Source organism: Labrus bergylta, chromosome 5 (assembly GCF_963930695.1).
Source record: "Labrus bergylta chromosome 5, fLabBer1.1, whole genome shotgun sequence".
NCBI lineage: Eukaryota > Metazoa > Chordata > Actinopteri > Labriformes > Labridae > Labrus > Labrus bergylta.
Window position 1 is genome coordinate 3,260,287 of NC_089199.1, and position 5,546 is coordinate 3,265,832.

A 5,546-nucleotide genomic window follows, 5' to 3' on the forward strand; every position below is an offset into this window, starting at 1 on the left:
ACAAAGCAGTCTCAAATCTTTTTGAGGAATTACAGCTAAAAAAAATTCTACTTTGCATACAGTACATCCTCTGATAAATAAAGTGAAGTACTTTGATTGTATTTCTGTGGTGTTCCTGTAGGTGACCATGAAGCAGCAGGTTGTGAAGGTGGACGCCATCATCTTGTCTTTGCAGTGCTGATTCTGAAGAGCATCTCTTCACATAGGACTCAAAGGTAAAATGATCTCTCATATGATTTCACCGTGTTATTGTAACCGCTATCAGCATCAAAGTAATTTTAGTAACAATTTATAATCCTTCTTAAAATGTAAGGAAGACTAGCAGAAGATTTTAACAGCCTCTATGGTTCTGCAAGAAGTTCATGTTTAAATTGTTCTTCTTTCTGTCTTCAAGGAAATCAATGCTTAAAGGAAACAGCAGTTCAGACTCTGATTCCAGCTCCGGTGAGGTTCTGCACACAAATTGGCTGTCTGATTATATGAGAATATTTAACATTAGTTTAATTTATCAGGCTGGCCCATGTGATGACAGTTTAAAATAATCTTCAATAGAAAGTGGCAGGAACACTTTTGTCTTAAAACATAAATTCAGAAAGCTGATCATATTATTGAATTCATCCTGTCTTATTATATATTTTGTTTTTCCTCATAAATAGTTCTCCTGTCTTAAAAACAAACTTTAGAACCTGAAGTTTAGCAGAACCTGAGGACAGATCTGATTTCAGGTCTGAGGCATAAACATCACAGTAAAATTCATTATACTTTACATTTAACTCCATGATTGTGTTTCTTTATTACAGAAGATGCCCTCAGATTCAGATCCATCAGCAACCCCTGACAACATGGAGGACTCGTCCCCTGAGCGTTTCCTGTCCTCTCTCGATGGAGTTCTTCTCTTCAGTTATTAACTCTTGAAAACAGTAGCACAAAATGCCAGACTGTTTGACAAGTCTGTGATGAATAAATTGAAATGGGATCTCATACGTATCTTGCTTTGCTTATTGGCTTTAAATGTTTAATATTAAATAAGTTTGAAGGCCATTTATCTCAGACGAGACCAGCTGAGCTCGTCTGTTAGCTTTGCTGTTGTCTTCGCTGTTGTTGGTCAAGAAGAAATTAATGTCAGTTCAAGGTCTTTTCAAATGTGAGCTATAAACTTAACTGCTAAATTGTTTTACTGTGACCAACACGTTGTTGTATTCCAGTTAATCAGAGACAGTCATATCAGATTTTTTAAAAGTTTATTTAAACATTTTATGAAAAGAAATCTTCAATAAACAACCCCTGGTTTCATTAACCATGTGGAAAATAAGTAAGGGAGACCATCAGGTCCAATTGCTGGGACATAGGAGAAAGTATAAAAAATAATTTAACAAAGAAATCCAAACAAAAATCAAATAAAGTAAAGAGATCCTGGATGACTGTTTGACTGTTAAAATATGATGGAAAAGCAAATCCAACACAACCCTCCAGCATCTGGCCTTTCAAACACAGGGCAACATCATGGAAAGAAAAATAGCACCATTGAATATTGACCAAGATCTCTGTGTTTTATCTGAGGATGACTGTGGTAGCCTTCTCACTGTTCACTGTCACAAAGCACCAGACTCTGTCCACCTTCTTCAGACGTCAATCAGCTCCTCTGGGTGATGGCAGAGAGGACTCTTCATCTGGGAGAGCTGCTGGTGTAAGGTCATTTCTACCACAGTGGATGAGCAGGGCATCTGGCACAGGTGAAAAAAGGAGGAGGTTCCTTCAAACTATGTGACCCCAGCCTGACCTCTGTAACATGTGTGCAGATGAAGGTTGAAATTAGTCATTTTTAGGTTCAGTTGATGGATTTAGTTTTAGAAGACTGTAGTGTTAACAGTAGCTTGTTCTGACAATCCTCTTATGAAACTTAAATAAATATCACAGGATATATAATTAACAGATGATTTTAACTTACACTTCACCTCTGGGGAAGATGTCAGACCAGCTGCTTTTATCTCTTCTTTGCCTAAATGAAAACACAAAAACAATTGATTTACTGTTTATTTAAACATATTAGAAAAGCAGACATGAATCACATTGCAGACTATCAGTTTCTAACAAAATACAACATATCTTATCACCTGTAGCCTACGGTCTGTGGTGCTAACCTAGCTTAAATATAGCTTAAATATAGAACGATTTCGGCAAAAACAGAGGACCCAGCAGCCCACGTATTTTCAATAATGATCAAAATAGCGGGATTTTTTAAAACAGTGTGTTTAAATATTAGACTTTGAATACGGTGGTTTGTTGTACTTACACATTTCTTCATAAGACTCGTAGACCAGCAGAGCGCTTTCTGCGTAGCTGGGCTGCGTAAGTCATCAGGGCAGTACGCTAAGTGGGCGGGGCGTGTTACCAGGGCTCCTGCCCCCGGACCCTACTGCGCAGACTCTGGCTCCAAATGACGTCAAAGTCACAAGATGGAAGCGCCCCTAAGCGGCGTATTTTGGCTTCAAGAACGTTGAGTGGGAACAGCTACAGTGCGCGCCCACTGGTACTTACTCTGGTGTTCCTGTTCAGATAATAAATGCTGGTACAAACAGACAAACAAGCCTCCTGCTCATCACTCTACACACAACGCAGAGTCGAGGGATTTATTGTACTAGCCAGCTGCCTTGAAGTGCAACTGAGCACGGTTACACATGGATGGCATTGTAAATCTGATTAACTACCATAAACTGCAAGGTGGACCCTTCAGTAGCTCCTATAATTTCAACAAGGTGCTTCTACCTTCAGTGAGGTGTGTGAGCCCTTCTGCTGTTTTTGACAACCTCTGTGACAGTGACTGCAATGTGACTGAAGAGACTTATTCCCTCGAGTGTAAAGATAGTTAAGCTATACAAAGGAGAAATGTATAATGTGCAGCCAATTGTATGCACAGGCTGCAAAGTGTCATCCATAAAGAATGGATTTATTATTGTTTGGACATAAGGACTCAAATAAAATAAAAATAAAAAATGTCACTCCTTACACACGTTCTTTTTCTATTTTTTTTATTATCTGAGTAAACTTTCTCTGCAGACAAAATAGGTTTCTTGGGTTGAATATCCTGGCTCTTCTTCCACCCCTGTCTGGTATCCAGGCCTGAAGTCAGTAACCAAATAACACAAACCAGCCTATGCTTGCAGGTTGGAATTTATTTTAAATGCCAAGATGCTTGCCATTTGTGTTCTCACAATGGCACAATAGTCATTTCCAATAATATTGTCTGTTTAATTAGATGGCATATTCTCTTGCATATGTTTTTAAGACTAAAGTTTGCATTACAATAAAATCAGAAGCATACTTAGAAGTAATCATTTTGAAACTTTAGTTTTGGCCACCAGGAAGTAGAATTAAATTAAACTGGGAACAAAACTCTGACATCTTATCATATTAGGCTAATACAGATACAGAGGATCATTATCATTCATGTGGAGTTGTTTTTCTGACCACTTGATTCATGTTTGTGCAATATTCATACTCTTTTAGCTCTGTTTTGGGCTTCAACTGTCCTCTGGATGGGTTTATTAGACTGCTTCCCCTAAGAACAGCTGTCTGCTACAGCTGGACACTAAGTTGATCCAGTTGATCATAATGAACCAAAACACAAAGTGTGCTGGCCGTGAAACCAAAACAATAAGTTGAAAGACTGTTACTGTTATAACTATAAGGTCATAACTGTTGTAGGCTCATACAGCTTTATGTAAGCATGTCACAGCAAGTTTTCCCAATCCAGGTCCCAGACTTTCAAGCTCTTCCCAGCTTTTTAGAAGCTAAAAATATGTTTTTGTTTTCCTACAAAATAATGCACAATAAATGTATAACAATCTGAGATTTAAATAACGCTAATACAGACCATAGTCAAAGCTTTCTGTCACGTCACCAGCATGAAGGGTTTGAGGCCAAAAAGAACGAAGGAAAGTTGCGGCCAGCTTTGAAAACACTGCAGCACAGGCTTTTTAATTTTTCATCTCCTCTAAACGATGCATGTTGACGTCACCTGACAACCAAAGTAAAAAACAGATATTAAGATAAACTGTGAGTTTTGGGAACTTGCAACCCTTATACAGCACACAGGACATTATTTTAATCGCTAGAAACGGCACAGTCCTTGCTGGTGTTACGTTTAACCATTAACTGGTGACTTTCAGCCAAATGCATCTCGGGAGCCTTTCTCGTCTGACAGGTAGGCCTTTCATAAGCATGTGACGTCAAAAGCGCTGAAGAAAATTGTAACGAGATTCAATGATGACACGAGCAACAGGAACTTTTAAATGGTTCTATGAACTGTTGGAACCCTCCCCTTTTTTATTGATTCCTCATCCCAGGAAAGATGAACTATATTGTGTTTAGTTCCTAGTCCCTAACACAAGAGGGACTTGTGTTAGGGACACTTGGGATGTAAGTGCACAGTGGTTGGTCCATAGGTCAGTGTAGGTTGAATGGTCAAACACAAGAGCCAATCCAGTACCACCAACCGCCATTTTAAAATCCCACTGCTATCAAATAAAGGTCGGTAAAAGCTCTTAAAATACAAACAAATAGAAAAAAAAACATGGAAAAATGAACCACCAACAAATTATTGGAAGCATCATTTTAAATATACTGAAGTGTAAATCTTCATTCTAATAAGGAAACATGATTCAGTGTCACAGTGTTGCTAATTGATATTATTTTTGCATTCTATGGCACAGAGAAAAAACATAGATCAGACATTTGTACAGACTAACCTAATAGTCTTTGTACAGACTATACCTAATAGTCTTTGTACAGACTAACCTAACAGTCTTTGTACAGACTAACCTAATAGTCTTTGTACAGACTATACCTAATAGTCTTTGTACAGACTAAGATCAAATGTTGGTTTAATTTTTGTTATATTTGTATATTTGTGTCAGGAAAAAGAAAAACAACATTTGGTTCACGTATGCCAAGCATGTTCTGCAATAGATGATGTGTCCTAAATATTAGATTATTTTGCTAAACTATGTTTAGGCGTTATTGAGGGTTTATGCGACAGAGGAAAAACAACGCTCCTTCATATTTCCAGTTGTGTCGCTTAAGTGACGTTGCTCTAGAAACTGTTGGCCGGCTTACGTCAATTTAAGATTCATATCAGCCATCACCATGACCGAGCGAATACAGACAGAAAAAAAGCCCTGTCTGTTGTATAGTTCTCAGGGAACTCCCTTGTGGATAGTTCTTCTTCAAAAAGTCCTCAGAACTGTTTTGTCTGAAAACACCAATGAGTTTTTTTTGTAGTTGAACCTTTTTGTCATATCTGACCTGTACATTTAATGTTATACAGAGAGTATAGAATTGTGATATTTCAGGGCTACCGAGCAGTTTTTTCTATTTCGCCTCTCTGCATATTGTTTTGACGGGTGGTTTCCAAAGCTGAGTTTAGTTCAGAGGAATGAGTGGCCATGTAGTTTTAATGATTATACCAGTCTGAGTTTTGATCTGCTTTTTACATGGTTGCATATAAATAAGCCCCTTCACTCTGAAGCTTTAGTAGACATAACATC

At 38.0% G+C, this 5,546-nt stretch overlaps 1 long non-coding RNA gene across 1 annotated transcript; it reads right to left on the reverse strand.

The window, feature by feature from the left end:
• Positions 1–1,456: 1,456 nt before the first annotated feature.
• LOC136179340 (uncharacterized) lies at positions 1,457–4,705 on the reverse strand. The gene is made up of 3 exons (XR_010666482.1): positions 2,294–4,705; positions 1,949–1,999; positions 1,457–1,782 (listed from the first exon to the last, which is right to left on the reverse strand). It is a non-coding gene; the product is annotated as an uncharacterized lncRNA (long non-coding RNA).
• Positions 4,706–5,546: the final 841 nt, after the last annotated feature.